Consider the following 20,494-nt stretch of genomic DNA (forward strand, 5'->3'; position numbering starts at 1 on the left):
CCACATTGCTTTGCGATGTATTGCTGCAGATCAAACCATTGTCCTCCGAGCAGGGGTGTGTGACCCGCGTTTGGGCTCAGTTTGATGTGTCCCTCATGATGATGACAGCGTGACTTTTCATTGCTAATTCAAGAGATTTGCTGGAATTTCCACAAGCGTTTGCAGGATGGAATCATCATTTCAGATGTTAATCATTATTGTCATTCCAGTAAAGTCTGGAGATATACATCATGTGCTGAACAGTAGCTAAAGTCAAGTTAAAGAGGAAGTTCACCTAAAAATGACAATCTCCTGTTCATTCACTCACCCTCAGGTCATCAGGGAGACTTTCTTCATTCAGTGGAACATTAAAGCAGGGTTTGAGCTCAATCTGGGGTTCTTGGAGATATAAATTGCATTATGAATACAACTACACCAGACGACGTGAACATCTCTGTTTGGAAAGAATTCATAATTTTAGACTGCTTGGGATGATTCTGTAGAGAAGTGCATCTGCTTACAATATACTACACCAGGGTGTCCTGCTGAGTTTAGCTCCAACACACCTGCCAGGACGTTTCTAGGGCTGTTTCTCAATATGCGTTCTTCAGCGGTCTTGCATCCTCGTGTTCTCCTAGAACGTCTTCATCAGCTGCCAAAGTTCAGTTCCAATACTCAAGACCGCAAGGACGAGTGAAATTCCCGGATGTGATCTTGATATGGAGGACGCACCGATGCAGACTTGAGCACCGAACTCGCTCTGGAAGTCCCAGAAGTCATTGCGACTGGAGGTGGGAAGCGCAGCATTTTATATAGATTTATTATTAAAGTTCAGAGACGGAACTTATTTACCTCAGGAGTTTGATGAAACGGTGAAAGTAAAAATGACCATGGACATCTCAATAAAGGAATAAACACATTAAGGGTGTTTGTTTGCTGAAATTCGTATTAAAATCTGTTTTGTTTATACTGTGCAGCGTATATTTCTCATGTTCTCATGCAGAGTATATGTTTGAAAAGGGGAAAACAATAAATCATATGAATGCTGTAATGTTTAAATAATTTACCATTTAAAACGCCTGAAGGTCATGTGACCATCAGGAAGAGCGCAGCATCTCATTTCTCAGAGGACGCGTTCTCTGCCCTCGCGGTCGCCCGAGCTCGGTCACCTGGCAAGACCGGTCTCCACAAGAACGCGAGTCCGTTCTCTGCATTCTTGGAATTGAGAAACAGCCTAGTATATCCAGTGAGAGCTTGATTAGCTGGTACAGGTGTGTTTGGTGTTTGATTAGGGTTGGAGCTAAACTCTCCAGGACACCAGCCCTCCAGGACACAGTTTGGACACTCCTGTACTGAACCATCTACAAGCATAGATAAATACAAATAGGCCGAGTCCGGTACAATAATTGATCATTCATTTTCCTTTGGTTTAGTCCCTTTATTCATCAGGGGCCGCCACAGTGGAATGAACCGCCAACTATTCCAGCATATGTTTTACACAGCAGATGCCTTTCCAGCAACCCAGTACTGGGAAACACCCATACACACTCATTCACACACACACTCATACACTACGGCCAGTTTAGTTGATCAGTTCCCCTATAGCGCATGTGTTTGGACTGTGGGGGAAACCGGAGCACCCGGAGGAAACCCACACCAACACGAGGAGAACATGCAAACTCCACATAGAAACCCCAGCCGACGCTTGAAACAGAGACCTTCTTGCTATGAGGCGACAGTGCTAACCACTGAGCCACCATGTCGCCGGTGACAGGTTTATTAGATTATAAATAAACACAAATGAGTCCAAATCAATAGCCATGGCTCCTGATGCCACACTGAGGTCTTGTGAAGAGAAACTATCGCTCCATGTAAGAAATTGAACAATATTTATAATATATAAATGTATGAATGCAGTCCTGTTGCTTTAATGATGAATGTGTGAGTGTGTGATTGAATGATAGACATTAATCACCTCATCATTAAAGGTGACAGGACCACAATCAGACTACATTCACACATGTGCTGAGCTCTGATTGATCAGGCTGTGGATTAAAGCTAATAATACTCTAAATAATGTTCAGTTTCTTACACAGTGATCATCATCAGGAGTCACAGCTATTGATCTGGCCTCGTTTGCATGTGTTTATTTTTAATCTAATAAACCTGTCTCCATTCACCAACAACAACAGATTCAGCTGATCATCTGCTTTCATCTTCCACTCATTAATGCAGGTCTCCTACATCTTGATGACCTCTTGGTGAGTAAAATATGGAAATGTTCATTCTTTAGGGGTGAACTATCCCTTTAATGTGCCGACAGTTGCTGAACTGAAGTTAACTAATCACTAATACACCTGAGAGTCTATTTTACCTCATCAATAAGACTGATCAATCGCTCTCCTGCAGCGCGGGAATCAAGCTGAATGAAAAGCTGGTGCTGAGTGACCATTGGATAGGTGTCGGTTGCTGCTGGTATGTTTCATAAGCTATAGGTGCGTCCCAGATTATATACTTAAGCACTATTCTCTGTCATTTTGTAGTATGAATAGTGTAAGCAGTGCGTGCACACTGAAGACTCCAAAAATAATGAGTCCTCTTTAATTACCCGGATGATGCGCTTATTCAACCGGTAAACAGAAGTGTGTAATGATGGACACTTCACACACTCTACAGCCGCTGCTTTGCTCACATGGTGGAAGAGGCAGAACTATCTCATGTTGCTCATGTTGATTACTTTATTCTGGATTGTGAGAGTGATTATAGCGCCTCCTCATGGTGAACGCGGTTATACTCATGGCAGGTGTTATTTGGTACTTTGGTCATTTATTTCACTAATTTAGCCACCAGGAATCTCATCAGGGAAATGGTTTGATTTTCTGCAGTAAAACACCAGTGTTCTGTTTGTGACGACACTACATAAACATGTGCATAGGTGCGTAGTGTATAGTGTGCCATTCGGGACGCAGCTTATGTTTCTATCTATAGATGTGAATGAAATTTATGCGCAAAACAGGAATATGGCATAAAAGACGTGTGAATAAAGGAGCGTTTCCATCCAACGAGTCAAAGAGAACAAAATCATCCTGATCGTCCAAAATCCTGATTCATTTTATTAATCCTGATTAATCCTAATTATTAATTATTTTAGGGGGTTTTCATCTTTAATTGGAAAGGGCAGTAGAGGTTGTAGACAGGAAAGTATTGGGAGCAGAGAGAGGGGAAGGGTCGGGAAAGGACCTCGTGCCGGGAATTGAACTCGGGCCACCATATGTCGACACATTTAACCACTAGGCTCTTGGCGCTGATCACATGACTGTTTTAATGCACATACTGGAATTTGTTCTGTAAAAGTGTTTCCACCGCACTTTAAGCGCATGTTTTCTTATTAAATAGAAAGTTTATCCTACTCCGTTATGCGCAGATGCTTTTTAAGCGCATTTTCAAAATGTATGCGCATCTTGGCGTTTCCATCACCGGATTTTAATGCGCGTATCCAAAATAAGCATTAAAAGGTGGATGAAAACATCCTAAACACTTACATTTTGTGGACTATTCATTCACTCATTTTCTTTCAGCTTAGTCTCTATTAATCCGGATGCCCTTCCATCTGCAACCCATCCCTGGGAAACATCCATACACACTCCATTCACACTCATACACTACAGACAATTTAGCCTACCTAATTCACCTGTACTGCATGTGTTTGGACTTTGGGGGAAACCGGAGCACCCGGAGGAAACCCACACCAACACGGGGAGAACATGCAAACTCCACACAGAAACACCAACTGACCCAGTCGGGACTCAAACCAGCCACCTTCATGTTTTGAGGCTGCAGTGCTAACCACTGAGCCCCCGTGTCACCTTCAGTATTATTACTCTTCTATTATTCTTCCCTCCAGAACTGTCTTGAGCATCTGTCTGCGCATTCAGCATCTTCTTCTTAATTCCATTGTTCTTTCAGATGTTTGGCGCCAGTTTTTCAGGAAGTGACGATTTTGCTCTCTTTCACTCTTGTCACGCTGCATTATTCTTAAGTGTGATTATTCCAGGTTGCGCGTTCATTTAATCCGCGTCTTTTGGATGGAAACGCAGTGTGCGCGCGCGGCTCGTGCACGTGTGAGGTAGTATCAGATCTCCTTCAGCCTGTCAGACACGCGCGCGCTGTAGGACTGCATGGTGTTTTAGATTTTGTGTGTGTGTCAGTGTGAGATGAAGATGAGGAGGAGGATGCGCGCGCGGCCCGCCCACGCAGGACCATTCCTGACTCTCGCGCTGCGCGTGTAACCGTCGCGCTGAATACATCACATCTATAATTCTCGGTGATGATGATGATGGTCATAATGATGATGATGAAGACGACGGTGCAGGAGTAACGGGATGAAGATCGCGGGTGGCCGCTCGCACATCAACCCGCCGCGCGCGCTTCTGTCGCGTTCACCGCGGAGCGAACGATGAGCGCCGGCGGGAATCTCTGCGTTACCCTGGAAACGGCGGCGGAGACTCGAGCGAGCGCGGGCCGAGCGGAGAGCACCGACAGGCGGACTGCAGACGGAGGAACGCGGAGCTCCAGCGGAGACTGAATCAATGAGCGATAATCACGCGTGAAATACTGAAGATGAAGATGATGATGATGATGAAGCGCCTCTGCAAACTAAAGTTGAGCGCGTAACGACAGACTGATCTGAGGACAGATGAAGGAGCGACAGCGGGACTCTCTGAGTGCAGGAACACGCTGAACACTGACCAGGAGACCGAACACACACTCTCACACACACACAGAGAGACGCGCAGGGGCCTGACGCCTCGGTCTCTGCTTCGGTAAGTCCCACCGGAGACTCTTCAGCTCTGTGCCTCTGCTGTGTTTCAGGAGGTTGTGTTTCACTCTCAGTCTCAGTCATTAGAAGTGGATGAATGTCCTCAAAGTGTGTCTGTTGCAGTGGATTAACGATAGCTCTACTGTAATTGCTCTCTGTCTCAGTGGCGCCCCCTATAGACCGGCGCTGCTCACTGTAGTGCACTATACTGCACACACACTCAGATAGACATGTACAGTACACACACTGCAGGAATACTGTACGCTACAGTGCGCTCTGCTTCAGCTTTGATTTCTAGTGCACTTGCTGAAGTGCAGAGAGTACACAGAGGGATGTTTCTGACAGCATCAGGAAAAGAGAAGAATTGAATGTCAAATATAAGATCATTGTGCATTTCACCGTGTGTAAGTCTCCTTCAAATTGTTTGCGTTTGTGTTTTTTTTTGTCAAGTTGATTTTTCTTTAGTTTTTAAGTCAAAATTGTGAGATATAAAGTTGAGAAAATCTTCATCATGGTGAAAACAGGCCTGCATTTATATATATTTACAGTCTAATTACTGTATACATGTATTATAGTGCTGGGCAAAGATTAATCACGATTAATAGCGCATTTGTTTTGGCTTAATATTTATGTGTGTTATATATTATGGATATGTGATACACACACATACACACACACACACACACACACACATCCATAAAAACAGAACTAAAAACACACATAGATATTTACATTTCTATACACTTTGTATCGTATACATATATTTATATATATATTTTATATTTAAATATATATAAACATTTTCCTAAATATATGCATGCATGTGTGTATTTGTATACATCATTAATACACTCACCGGCCACTTTATTAGGTACACCTGTCCAACTGCTCGTTAACGCACATTTCTAATCAGCCAATCACATGGCAGCAGCTCACTGCATGTAGACATGTAGACATGGTCAAGATGATCTGCTGCAGGTCAAAGCGAGCATCAGAATGGGGAAGAAAGGGGATTTAAGTGACGCTGAACGTGGCATGGTTGTTGCTGCCAGACGGGCTGCTCTGAGTATTTCAGAAACTGCTGATCTACTGGGATTTTCACGCACAACCATCTCTAGGGTTTACAGAGAATGGTCCGACAAAGAGGAAATCTCCAGTGAGCGGCAGTTCTGTGGGCGCAAATGCCTTGTTGATGCCAGAGGTCAGAGGAGAATGGCCAGACTGGTTCCAGCTGATAGAAAGGCAACAGTAACTCAAATAAGCACTCGTTACAATCGAGATCTGCAGAAGAGCATCTCTGAACACACAACACGTCAAACCTTGAGGCGGATGGGCTACAGCAGCAGAAGACCACACCGGGTGCCGCTCCTGTCAGCTAAGAACAGGAAACTGAGGCTACAATTCACACAGGCTCACCAAAACTGGACAATAGAAGATTGGAGAAACGTTGCCTGGTCTGATGAGTCTCCATTTCTGCTGACACATTCGGATGCTCGGGGCAGAATTTGGGCTCAACAACATGAAAGCATGGATCCATCCTGCCTTGTATCAGCGGTTCAGGCTGCTGGTGGTGGTGTAATGGTGTGGGGGAGATATTCTTTGGGTCCATTAGTACCAATTGAGCATGGTGTCAACGCCACAGCCTACCTGAGTATTGTTCTGACCATGTCCATCCCTTTATGAGCACAGTGTCTCCATCTTCTGATGGCTACTTCCAGCAGGATAACGCACCATGTCATAAAGCACCAATCATCTCAGACTGGTTTCTTGAACATGACAATGAGTTCACTGTACTCAAATGGCCTCCACAGTCACCAGAGCTCAATCCAATAGAGCACCTTTGGGATGTGGTGGAACAGGAGATTGGCATCATGGATGTGCAGCCGGCAAATCTGCAGCAACTGTGTGATGCTATCATGTCAATATGGAGCAAAATCTCTGAGGAATATTTCCAGTAGCTTGTTGAATCTCTGACATAAAGGATTAAGGTGGTTCTGAAGGCAAAAGGGGGTCCGACACCGTACTAGTCAGGTGTACCTAATAAAGTGGCCGCTGAGTGAACATGTTGTCTAAGTCTTTAATTATGGATGTGATGAATCTTTGTCCAGCTCTAAATAACACACGATCACAATAACACTGTCAGCACAGACTCCTGTATGTTTCAGTAACTCCTCCATCAGTGTGAGGTAAAGTGTGTGTGTGTGTGTGTGTGTGTGTGTGTGTGTGTGTGTGTGTGTGTGTGTGTGTGTGTGTGTGTGTGAGAGCTGCTGTCGGTCTGCCTGTTGTGTTTGCTGCTCCTCCATTCCCAATATAAGCACTGTGGCCTGTGGATCGGTGCCGAACACAGTTTTGCAGTGGCGGCCCACACAGAATCTGCACACTTTTCTGAATGTGTGTGTGTGTGTGTGTGTGTGTGTGTGTGTGTGTGTGTGTGTGATTAAAGCAGAGGAATGTTGCAGAAATATTTGAGGCATCTCGATCTGGATGGAGGACTTGTGAATGATGTTTGCTGTTCGCAGCTCTGGTTGGTTGGCAGGTGGTTGCTATGCTGTTGCTAAGGTATTGTGATTGGCTGCTGGAGTGTGTGTTGTGCTGCTTTGTGGCTTTATCCTTGTCCAGCAGGTGAAAAAAGTGTGTGTGTGTGTGTTTGAGCAGATCTGCAGATGAAGTGTGTGTGTGTTTGAGCAGATCTGCAGATGAAGTGTGTGTGTGTGTGTTTGAATAGATCTGCAAAGTGTGTTTGAGTGTTTGAGCAGATCTGCAGAAGAAGTGTGTGTGCGTGTATGTGTGTGTGTTTGACGGAGTATGTGTGTGTGTGAGCAGACCTGTAGATGAAGTGTGTTACTATGAGTGTGTTTAAACAGATGCAGTGTGTGGGTTTGTGTGTGTGTTTGATCAGATCTGCAGATGAAGTGTGTGTGTGTGTTTGAATGAGTGTGTGTGTGTGTGTTGGGATCTTCAGGTGGTGTGAGCAGGTGTTGTTCTGCAGTGGGGGATTGTGGGATTGGCTGACGAGAGCGTCAGAAGTTGAGAAAGGCTGAACTTTATGCAAATGAGATGAGAAAGTGCAGGCCGGATTACACTGAAGCCTGTGTGTGTGTGTGTGTGTGTGGATTTCATCCACAGTGGAGGAACTGAGTTTTTATATTCATTCATTTTATACAAAGCTGCAGTAACACACACACACACACACACACACACACACATACATGGAAGTGGAACGCTCACAAAAGCAGACTTTCTCACACTCACTCACACACACATACTCACAACAGCACACACTCTCTTAGACACACAGTTGTAATGCATGAATTGTGTTTCATCAGCAGCAGTATGACTGTAGATCCATGTGTGATGAGAAGAGTTCATTCACACACACACACTGACGACGACACGGGTTTATCTTCAGCCTGGTTCATCATTACTCTTTAATGTTTAGCTGAAAATGTAATTATTTGCCTTCTGTTTACCATTAGATGTTTACCATATTCACTCAGCGGCCACTTTATTAGGTACACCTGACTAGTACCGGGTCGGACCCCCTTTTGCCTTCAGAACCACCTTAATCCTTCATGTCAGAGATTCAACAAGCTACTGGAAATATTCCTCAGAGATTTTGCTCCATATTGACATGATAGCATCACACAGTTGCTGCAGATTTGCCGGCTGCACATCCATGATGCCAATCTCCCGTTCCACCACATCCCAAAGGTGCTCTATTGGATTGAGCTCTGGTGACTGTGGAGGCCATTTGAGTACAGTGAACTCATTGTCATGTTCAAGAAACCAGTCTGAGATGATTGGTGCTTTATGACATGGTGCGTTATCCTGCTGGAAGTAGTCATCAGAAGATGGAGACACTGTGCTCATAAAGGGATGGACATGGTCAGAACAATACTCAGGTAGGCTGTGGTGTTGACACCATGCTCAATTGGTACTAATGGACCCAAAGTAAATCTCCCCCACACCATTACACCACCACCAGCAGCCTGAACCGCTGATACAAGGCAGGATGGATCCATGCTTTCATGTTGTTGAGGCCAAATTGTGAGCCGAGCATCCGAATGTGTCAGCAGAAATGGAGACTCATCAGACCAGGCAACGTTTCTCCAATCTTCTATTGTCCAGTTTTGGTGAGCCTGTGTGAATTGTAGCCTCAGTTTCCTGTTCTTAGCTGACAGGAGCGGCACCCGGTGTGGTCTTCTGCTGCTGTAGCCCATCCGCCTCAAGGTTGGACGTGTTGTGTGTTCAGAGATGCTCTTCTGCAGACCTCGGTTGTAACGAGTGCTTATTTGAGTTACTGTTGCCTTTCTATCAGCTGGAACCAGTCTGGCCATTCTCCTCTGACCTCTGGCATCAACAAGGCATTTGCGCCCACAGAACTGCCGCTCACTGGAGATTTCCTCTGTGTCGGACCATTCTCTGTAAACCCTAGAGATGGTTGTGCGTGAAAATCCCAGTAGATCAGCAGTTTCTGAAATACTCAGAGCAGCCCGTCTGGCAGCAACAACCATGCCACGTTCAGCGTCACTTAAATCCCCTTTCTTCCTCATTCTGATGCTCGCTTTGACCTGCAGCAGATCGTCTTGACCATGTCTACATGTCTACATGCAGTGAGCTGCTGCCATGTGATTGGCTGATTAGAAATGTGCGTTACTGAGCAGTTAGACAGGTGTACCTAATAAAGTGGCCGGTGAGTGTATATTCAGCTTTTCTATAGTTTGCAGTAAAGTGAATAACTTGCCTTTATAGTTTTACACTTAGAGCTTTGTGTTGTCTGAATGATGTTGAAGCTAAAGGCCTGTCCTGGAGAGCTGCTAGTCTGATATATTATTCATAAATGATCTTTACTGACTGCAGATCAGCACACAGGAGTTATTCGGGGACTCTTGCCTGATTTTCTGAGCCTCATAAAACACTTTATGATCATTATAAACGTTCATATGTGATGTGATGAGGATCAGTCTGCTCTTTCTGCAGCTCTGAAAGTCCACAAATGCATGACAGCATCACCTTACAGCTCGCATTAAAGCATCTGACACGCTTCATCATATCATCAAACTCCTGAAGACTGAGAATAATGCCTCAGTTCAAAGAGTTCTCATCAATTATGTGTGCTGGAAACACTTTCAGCTCATCATTATAAACATGAGCATTTACTGTACAGCGCAGCTGAGAGAAAGAGGAATAATGTGAAATGCATTCGTTTGCAGAGTCTTTCCTACAGATGAGGAAGCTTGATTTCATCTATTAACAATTAGATTCTTTTATTATCACGGAGATATACAGTACATGTGATTACTGTTCATCTATAATGCATCATAAGGTGTAATAAATAATGCATTAGGAATATCTTTTAATTATGCAGTATATTGCATGGGTTAAAGCAGTGGTCTCAGACTCAATTCCCGGAGGTCCACAGCTCTGCAGACTTTAGCTCCAACCACCTCCACCTCACCTGCCTGATAGTCTGTAGTAGTCCTGACCGTGTTGATTAGTGGATCAGCTGTGTTTGATTAGGGTTGGAGCAAAACTATGCAGAGCTGCGGCGCTCCAGGAATTTGAGACTCATGGTTTAAAGTGTAATTAAAGTATTTTTAAATGATATTTTTATATTTGATGTCCCCCAAAAGTGTCATCTGTACTACATTATTAAAGGTGTGTTTATTAGTATTTATTTCTATATTAATTTCAGCTTCCAGTTGTCGGTCGAGTTCCCGGTGTTTTGAAGCTAGAGCTGCACATTATAAGGTTTCAGCATGGATATCTCAGTGTGATCATTCACTATAGTCACACTGCAGGATGTCGAGTCTGTAGTTTAGCAAGTCATGATTAGACATGGGAGGATAACTGTTGTCAAGGTATACCGCGGTTTGGTAAAGTCAAGGTATTAAAACAGTCCAAGTTTTCTACTATACCATTCCTAAGGTGTGTAAGGTAAGATCTTTATTTACATTTGTTTAGTTTTTTAGGACAGCAGAATCTCCAGCAGAACACAATATCCAAACAAGTTTTAAATTGTGAAGAAATCTGTGTTTTACAAACTAATGAAGACAGCAGAAGTCAATCATTCATTTCAATTATAGAGCCTGAGATGTTTACTGCTCCAAAATATTATAAATCTTTCACTAAATACAATATACTGTGATCAAAGGGGAAAAAAAGTAGGTTTATTTTTACCCAGACATTTATAAAGAGGATATTGTAGAGCTGTGATACTGTGATGATTTATTCAAGGTTATCATTTCTTCAGAATCTTATACCGGCCCATGCCTAGTCATGATGTTTCAACACTGATTAAGTTAAACTAACAAACTTAAGTAGATTGAACTTTTAAGTTCACTTTTAAACAATTAAGTTGTCCTAAAAAAACCTCAATAATTGAGTTGTTTCTGCTCATTTACATAAGTAGTTTGAACAAACTATCTTTTGAGTGTGTATAATGATTTTAAACACATTGACACATTAGAAATGCTGCTGTTTTGTAAGTTTAATAATGATTAATTACAGTTATTCAGGATAACTTGCACACTACAATTGAACTTTTCCCACAACTAGCAAAACCTTACACTCAAGGAAGGCAATGCAGCAGTAAGAGGAAGATGAAGCACGGAAGGGAGGAAGATTGGTAAACAGGAGACAGTGGATGGGGAGATTTATTTACTATTGAAATATATAGATCAGCAGAAAGCTGAACACATGAGCTTTACATTGTTGTATGGTGTGTTAGGATCAGTCTATCACTGTTTGCTGAAGACAGTATGTTCATCTGCTTTATAGCAATATCTCTGAAACAAATCAAGCCCAGATCACCTCAGTTGAATGAACCGCCAATTATTCCAGCATATGCTTTACAAATGAATTAATTATATTTTAATTAATCAATTAATGGCGTGTCACGGTGGCTCAGTAGTTACAACTGTGGCTTCACAGCAAGAAGGTCACCGGTTCGAGCCTCGGCTGGGTCAGTTGGTGTTTCTGTGTGGAGTTTGCATGTTCTCCCCGTGTTGGCGTGGGTTCCCTTTGGGGGGCTCTGATTTCCCCACAGTCCAAACACATGCGCTATAGGGGAACTGATGAACTAAACTGGCTGTAGTGTATGAGTGTGTGTCAATGAGTGTGTATGGGTGTTTCCCAGTACTGGGTTGCAGCTGGAAGGGCATCCGCTGCATAAAACATATGCTGTAATAGTTGGCGGTTCATTCCGCTGTGGTGACCCCTGATTAATAAAGAGACTAAGCTGAAGGAGAATGAATGAATGCAGTAATATCCATGTTCAGCTTATTTCTCCTCATGTTGGCGCTCCAGCTGACTGCAGATCAGTGTTGTGTTTGTTCAGTGTTTAATACCTGTGAGTGTGTTTGGGCGAGGATGTTAATGACGGGATGCTGATGAGTCTCAGTGCAGCTTGTTGATGTTGTTGCTGAATTAAACATGTGTGTGTGTGTGTGCGCCTGTGTGTGTGTGTGTGTGAGGCTGTTTTCTCTTTCTGCTCGAACGCGCCCACACAGAGACCCTTCCTCAAGCAGCAGATCAGTGTGTGTGTGTGTGTGTGTGTGTGTGATACATGATCAGTGATGCTCTCAGCAATTCCCACCCACACACACACACACACAGACACACACATGCACTTCAGCCTGACATTGCATTAACATCCAGGATGGCGTTCGGTGTGTGTGGGTGTTTGTGTGTGTGTGTGTGCGTGTGTGTGTGTGTGTGTGTGTGTGTGTGTGTGTTTCGTGCACGACCAGATCGCACTCGGGAGAATTGAAAGTTTAATTTACAACGGCTGATTTCATGACTAATTGAAGCCTTTCTGTGAGTGTGTGTGTGTGTGTGTGTGTGTTTGGTGTATGAGTGCCAAATGTGAGTGTGTGTGCATCAAGTGTGTGTTTGGTGTACGTGTGTGTGTTCTGCATGTGTGTTTTATGTATGTGTGAGTGGTTGTTTGGCGTGTGTGTGTGTGTGTGTGTTCTGCATGTGTGTTTGGTGTGTGTGAATGTGTGCATGAGTGTGTGTTTTGTTTGAGTTCTGCAAGTGTGTGTATGGTGTGTGTGCACGAGTGCGGATTTGGCGTGTGTTCTGCAAGTGTGTTTAGTGTGTGAGTGTGTGTTTGATGTGTGTGTGTGTGCACGAGTGTGTGTTCTCCAATATGTTGAGCGAGTGTATATGTGTGCACATGTGTGTGTTCTGGAATTGTGTTTAGCATGTGAGTGTGTGTTTGGTGTGTTTGTACACACAAGTGTGTGTTTGGTGGGTTCTGCAACTGTGTTTGCTGTGTGTGAGTGTGTGGTTGGTGTGTTCTAAATCTGCAAGTGTGTTTAGCATGTTTGGTGTGTGTGTGTGTGTGCGCGTGAGTGTGTGGGAGTGTGTTTGATGTATGGGTGTGTGTGCAAGTGTGTTTAGTGTGTGAGTGTGTGTTTGGTGTGTGCGCAAGTGTGTTTAGTGTGTGTCTGGTGTGTGCGCAAGTGTGTTTAGTGTGTGTTTGGTGTGTGCGCAAGTGTGTTTAGTGTATGTTTGGTGTGTGCGCAAGTGTGTTTAGTGTATGTTTGGTGTGTGCGCAAGTGTGTTTAGCGTGTGAGCGTGTGTTTGGTGTGTGCGCAAGTGTGTTTAGTGTATGTTTGGTGTGTGCGCAAGTGTGTTTAGTGTGTATTTGGTGTGTGTACCTGTACGAGTGTGTTTAGTGTGTATTCGGTGTGTGTACCTGTACGAGGTTGTTTAGTGTGTATTTGGTGTGTGCGCAAGTGTGTTTAGCGTGTGAGCGTGTGTTTGGTGTGTGCGCAAGTGTGTTTAGTGTGTGTTTGGTGTGTGCGCAAGTGTGTTTAGTGTGTGTTTGGTGTGTGCGCAACTGTGTTTAGTGTGTGTTTGGTGTGTGCGCAAGCGTGTTTAGTGTGTGTTTGGTGTGTGCGCAAGTGTGTTTAGTGTGTGTTTGGTGTGTGCGCAAGTGTGTTTAGTGTGTGTTTGGTGTGTGCGCAACTGTGTTTAGTGTGTGTTTGGTGTGTGCGCAAGCGTGTTTAGTGTGTGTTTGGTGTGTGCGCAAGTGTGTTTAGTGTGTGTTTGGTGTGTGCGCAACTGTGTTTAGTGTGTGTTTGGTGTGTGCGCAAGCGTGTTTAGTGTGTGTTTGGTGTGTGCGCAAGCGTGTTTAGCGTGTGAGCGTGTGTTTGGTGTCTGTGCAAGTGTGTTTTATGTGTGAGTGTGTTTGGTGTGTGCGCAAGTGTGTTTAGTGTGTGCGCAAGCGTGTTTAGTGTGTGTTTGGTGTGTGCGCAAGCGTGTTTAGCGTGTGTTTGGTGTGTGCGCAAGCGTGTTTAGCGTGTGAGCGTGTGTTTGGTGTCTGTGCAAGTGTGTTTTATGTGTGAGTGTGTTTGGTGTGTGTACCTGTACGAGTGTGTTTAGTGTGTAAAGTGTGTATAGTGTGTGTGTGTGTGTGCGTGTGTGTGTGTGTTCTGCATGCGCTGAGCTCCGTGTGTCTTTTATGCTTAAGCGGAGGCAGTTTCCATGACAACCAAACAAAGAGCTTGAGTTGAGAACTAAACTTGAGGAAACAGAAGGACGAGTGATGGAGCCTCAACATCAGAGAGAGGATTATTACTGCTGATTAACCACCGAGCTTCACTAGAACCAACACCGCAGGAGAGCTGCTCCATAGCAACTGCTTAGCAACACCCTGGCTACCACCCAAAACACCCTAGCAACAATATGTCACTCACAGGCAGATCCCTCTAAATGTACAGTCAGATGAGTGTCGCTGAGGCGTGTGTGTGCTGCGCTGCCAGTGAACTGTAGAGACATGTTGAGGAGTTCATTCGAGAGTTAAACAGCCTTATCTTATTTCCTGCACTATATTTATTATTATTATTGTGTTTATGATAGGGTGACACGGTGGCACAGTGGGTAGCGCTGTCATCTCACAGCATTCAGGTCACTGGTTTGAGTCCCGGCTGGGTCAGTTGGTGTTTCTGTGTGGAGTTTGCATGTTTCCGGTTTCCCTCACAGTCCAAACACATGCGCTATAGGGGAACTGATCAACTAAATTGCCTGTAGTGTATGAGTGTGTATGTGAGAATGAGTGTGTATGGGTGTTTCCCAGTATTGGGTTGCAGGTGGAAGGGCATCTACTGTGTAAAACATATGCTGGAATAGTTGGCGGTTCATTCCGCTGTGGTGACCCCTGATTAATAAAGGGACTGTACAGATATCCTCATGATCTGTGATCATAGAGATAAGCAGGTGATCAATAATTCTTGGCTAGTAATTGCAGCAGCCGTGGGAAAGGAGGAGCGGTGTTGTTAACAGAAAAGCCTGAGGGGTGAGTTTGTTAAAGCTAAAAGAGGCCATGGTGAAAGTTGAGACCCGGGAACACAATTACAGACATTAATGAAGTGTTTTCCCAGCAGTCACAGCTTCAACACTGATCTATATGTTACAATTTACAATTTAAAACTATTTAATAGTTGTAAAACTATAATTAAGGAACAGATTATTTCTTTGATGAATGCGAAGGAATATTTGATCAGTATATTGATCAGTTATCACATTTGATGATCACAGTGAGCTCAACAGATCTTTGCGCACGTCCTGTATGGTTGATATGATTATACGCGTTACTATGGAGACATGCTAATACAAGACTGTCAATCAATTCAGTGGGTGGGGAAACCACACTCCTACATCACGTTGCCGTCAGCCTTATAATGGAAGGGATTTGGATCCTATTTTAACATCAGGAAATTAAAAAAAAGCAACGTATTGTGTTTATATCACACCAATATGACTGTGGACACACTATACTGCACACAGTTCTGTCCAAACAGCTGATTTTCAGTATAGGTGCCCTTTAAAAACACATCAGACAATAATAATGTAGGATAATGTCATCTTCTGAGAACTTCCAGAGCTCTCCGTGCTGTATATACAGATTAATGACAGTTTAAAGCAGTGTGTTTGCTGCTTTCAGTCTTATTAGTGCAGTAAAATCAGTGTGCATGGAGACTATAATCCCCTTCTCCTGTTCTTCATGTGTTCAGAATAATGAGAGCACTTCCAGCATTGCAGAAATGTAAGCCAAAGCCATCCTGCTTTCTGTCTGTCCCTGTGTTCTCTCATGCAGTGCTGGATTCATCGCTACAGGTTTAGTTTTTAAAAGCTAGTTAATTACACTAAAAACTAACTCTAATGTCATTACGTATTTTCTTAAGTAATGTGTTACTGTACTCGTTACTTAAAGAATCAATATGATAACGTCATTCACATTACCCTAACACTGGTCTGCAGTAGCTTCATTATTGCTGGATCACTGCCTGTGCTGGTGTGTGTGTGTGTGTGTGTGTGTTGATTGAGAGATCTGTGTGTTTCTCCTCGGCGCTGGTTTGGTGTTTGTGTTGTATTTTTAGTGTGATTGTGTAATTGATGCTGGCTGGAATCAGATCAGACGCAGATGATTAACACTGCTGTTTATACAGCACACAGCGGCAGGCAGATGATATTCCAGAAGTATTCCTGCGCGCTCAAATCTCATAATCCTGTAAAGACCCCGTCAGCCGTCATGAAGTACTCACAGCAGATTATTACACACTGCACACGTCACACTGGCCTGATCAAAGCTGTGTGTGGAAGGTGGAGCAGAGCAATGTGGACACACTCATTTACTGTTCACTCCTGACTCTTAATGTGAAGAACTGTTTCTCTAGAAAACTCTGGACCGCACAGTTCTGGCTCTCGTCAATGCAGTTGGACTGTATGAGTGGGTGGAGATTGGATAATTGGGTGGAGCGTGTATAAGTGGGTGGAGACTGCATGAGTAGGTGGAGAGTGTATGAGTGGGTGGAGACTGGTTAATTTGGTGGAGAATGTATGAGTGGGTGGACAGCGGATGCGTGGGTGGAGACTATAAGTGGGTGGAGACTGGTTAATTGGGTGGAGATTGGTTAATTAGGCAGAAAGTGTATGGGTGGGTGGAGACTAGTTAATTGGCTGGAGAGTGTATGAGTGGGTGGAGACTGGTTAGTTGGGTGGAGCGTGTATGAGTGGGTGGAGACTCTATGAGTGGGTGGAGAGTGTATGAGTGTGTGGAGACTAGTTAATTAGGTGGAGAGTGTATAAGTGGGTGGAAACTGGTTAATTGGGTGGAGAGTGTATGAGTGGGTGGAGACTATAAGTGGGTGGAGACTGGTTAATTGGGGGGAGAGTTTATGAGTGGGTGGAGACTATAAGTGGGTGGAGACTGGTTAATTGGGGGGAGAGTTTATGAGTGGGTGGAGATTGGTTAATTGGGCAGATAGTGTATAGGTGGGTGGAGACTAGTTAATTGGCTGGAGAGGGTATGAGTGGGTGGAGACTGGGTGGGTGGAAACTGGTTAATTGGGCTGAGAGTGTATCGTGGGTGGAGACTAGTTAATTTTGGTGGAGAGTGTATGAGTGGGTGGAGACTGTTTAATTGGGTGGAGCGTGTATATGTGGGTGAAGACTGTATAAGTGGGTGGAGACTGGTTAATTGGGCTGAGAGTGTATTGTGGGTCGAGACAGGTTAATTGGGTGGACCGTGTATGAGTGGGTGGAGAACGTATTTGTGGCTGGAGAGTGTATGAGAGGGTGGAGACTGGTTAATTAGGTGGAGCATGTATAAGTGGGTGGAGACTGGTTAATTGGGTGGAGAGTGTAAGAGTTGGTGTAGACGATATGACTGGTTAACTGGCTGGAGAGTTTATCGGTGGGTGGAGACTACTTAATTGGGTGGAGAGTGCATGAGTGGGTGGGGACTGGTTAATTGGGTGGAGACTGTATGAGTGGGTGGGGACTGGTTAAATTGGTGGAGCGTGAATATGTGGGTGGAGACTGTATGAGTGGGTGGAGAGCGTATAAGTCGGTGGAGACTGGTTAATTGGGTGGAGAGTGTATGAGTGGGTGGAGATTGGCTAATTGGGCGCAGAGTGTATGAGTGGGTGGAGACTAGTTAATTGGGAGGAGCGTGTATAAGTAGGTGGAGATTGGTTAATTGGGCGGAGAGTATATGGCTGGGTGGAGAATGTGCGGGTGGGTTTAGACTGGTTAATTGGGTTGAGAATATGAGTGGATGGAGACTGGGTGGGTGTGGACTGTATGAGTAGGTACAGACTTTAAGTGGGTGGAGATTATGAGTGGGTTGAGACTGAGTGGGTGTTGTTGGTGTTGGTGAGGTCTGTGTGTAAGGACGTTGAGTGGATGGAGACTATGTGGGCATGGAGACTGGCTGATTGGGTGGAGATTATGAGTGGGGTGGAGACAACAAAGGGGTGGACACAATGTAGGGACTTTGGGTGGAGACTATGAGTGGGTGGAGACTGCATAAGTTTGTGGAAACTGTACAAGTGGGTGGAGACTTTATGAGTGGGTGGAAACTGTGTTAGGACTTTGGGTGGAGACTATGAGTGGATGGAGACTAAGTGTGTACGGACTTTGGGTTGATACTGTATGAGGGGGTGGAGACTATATAAGTCTGGGGAGACTGAGGGGGTGGAGACTGTCTGAGTGGGTGGATGTGATTGGGTGGATGTGTAACAGGACAGCAGGTTTGATCTGTGAGTTAGTGCAGTCTTCAGTCGTCTCTGGTGTGCAGGATGGAGATCAGCTCAGCGGCTGCAGGTCAAGTGTTTCTGAAAGCTCCAGGTGTTCTCCACGTCTGAGAGCAGTGGGTGGAGGTTTCCAGAGGAGATGGAGAGCCGGATAATCATGCTGAACCCGCCGGCTTCATTTCTGCTGTGATTATCCTGAGAGCGAGCGCGTGATGAGTGTGTGTGTGTGTGTGGGACTGAAGAGAGATGGAGATGGAGGCTGCGTGTGTATTTATAGCAGCAGGAATGCAAGTTCTGTAAAGGTTTGCTGTCCTGAGGGATGAATCACCACCAAACAAGACAAAACACTGACAACGGCCCAGAGAGACACCGCCAATGTGTGTGTGTGTGTGTGTGTGTGTGTGTGTGTGTGCGTGTGTGCGTGTGTGTGTGTGTGTGCGTGTGTGTGTGTGTGTGTGTGTGTGGACTCTGAGTGAGTAATTATTCCGCTCTCTCAGTGTTGTCAGAAGTAGCAGAACTTTAGTGCAGAGTGGATATTCTCCTGTATTACAGCGTTCAGCATCAGAGCCGGTGCCAGACACAATAGTCACACGTTCTATGATATTCTGGGGCAGAATTTCATTCATTCATTCATTCGTCACTACGGCAGAATGAACCGTCAACTCATTCGTTCATTCATTTTCTTTTCGGCTTAGTCCCTTTATTAATCTGGGGTTGCCACAGCGGAATGAACCGTCAACTCCATTCATTTTCTTTTCGGCTTAGTCACTTTATTAATCTGGGGTCACCACAGTGCAATGAACCGTCAACTTATCCAGCATATGTTTTACACAGCATGTGCCCTTCCAGCTGAAACCCAGTACTGGGAAACACTCATTCACACTCATACACTACTGCCAATTTAATTCATCACCCTATAATGCAAGTGTTTGGACTGTGGGGGAAACCAGAGCAACCAGAGAAAACCCACGCCAACATGGGGAGAACATGCAAACTCCACACAGAAACACCAACTGACCCAGCCGGGACTTGAACCAGCAACATTCTTGTTGTGTGGCGATTGTGCTACCCACTGCGCTACAGTGCTGCCATGGGCAGAATTTAGTAAAATAAAAATGCAGATTTATGCAAAATGATCTTGAGAGTATAGTAAATAAAACTTAACACATGAAATAAACCATATAATAATAATAATAATAATAATATCCTTTTATTTTTAATTTAAAGTTTATGACTCAAATACAATTAGAACCACTTGTTTGGTAAATGAAAGATATATGTAATATATTCATATTAAAAGAGAGAAAATATAACTTTATAAAACTGCTTTGTACATAAATCATATAAACATTTGTATATTATTCAGTATATATGTACACACATTTACATCTAGTTAATAAACACTCAATGATGGGCTAAATAACTGTGTATTTCTGCGTGCGCAGACTTCATGTGGGCTTAATCACAGACTTGTTTGATCATTTCTCTAAAACCAACAAACATACTGATTGTGTAGTAGAGCTGCACGAGAGATGGTTTCAGGATACTGCAGCGTGATCATTCACTACAGTCACGTCACAGGACATGTGCAATGTTGATTTATTTGCATGTGTTTTGGGTGCCTGTGATTGTATAATTATTTTTAATTTAAGCATTGAGGTATAAGATATTGTTCCATTATGACCTTAACTTTATTGAATTATTTTTATTTGTGTCGTTCAGTTACTTGAACACTGTTAGAGTCTGGAAATGATGTAAATAATAATGTTTCTTGATTGTATTTATAGATTGTTATGCATGAAAACACAAGTGTAAGTACAGAAATGCACTGCATATAGCACAGACCACAACAAACGTGTCGGGGGACCATTAGGGTGTTTATTAGAGTTTACAGAGATGCACTCCCACTGCAGAATCATCCCAATCAATCTAACATTAGAAAATCTGTCAGAATAGAGATATTAAATCATCATTCATATCGGAATATATATATATATAGCAAAATAAAAAATGTTGCAATGTTGAGTTTGTCCAGTATCGTGCAGCTCTATTGTGTAGTGTTGACTGGAAGTGCATCAGGCAGTAGATTAAGGCAGCACGCTCTGTTCACTGTCTGTATGTAAGCATCCTCATTTTTAAATAGAAGTGA

The 20,494-nt window shown here is 43.9% G+C and overlaps 1 protein-coding gene across 4 annotated transcripts in view; it reads left to right on the forward strand.

The window, feature by feature from the left end:
* Positions 1 to 20,494, forward strand: part of syngap1a (synaptic Ras GTPase activating protein 1a) — an 81,662-nt gene that overhangs the window by 23,565 nt on the left and 37,603 nt on the right. Inside the window, exon 1 of one of the 4 annotated variants that reach the window (XM_056479513.1) lies at positions 4,611 to 4,802. The exons of the other annotated variants lie outside the window; for them this stretch is intronic. The gene's annotated coding sequence lies outside the window, so the exon portion shown is untranslated. Of the gene's footprint in view, positions 1 to 4,610; positions 4,803 to 20,494 lie in introns of those variants that run through there. 4 annotated transcript variants of the gene reach the window in all.

This window comes from Danio aesculapii, chromosome 19, assembly GCF_903798145.1.
Source record: "Danio aesculapii chromosome 19, fDanAes4.1, whole genome shotgun sequence".
Taxonomy (NCBI): domain Eukaryota; kingdom Metazoa; phylum Chordata; class Actinopteri; order Cypriniformes; family Danionidae; genus Danio; species Danio aesculapii.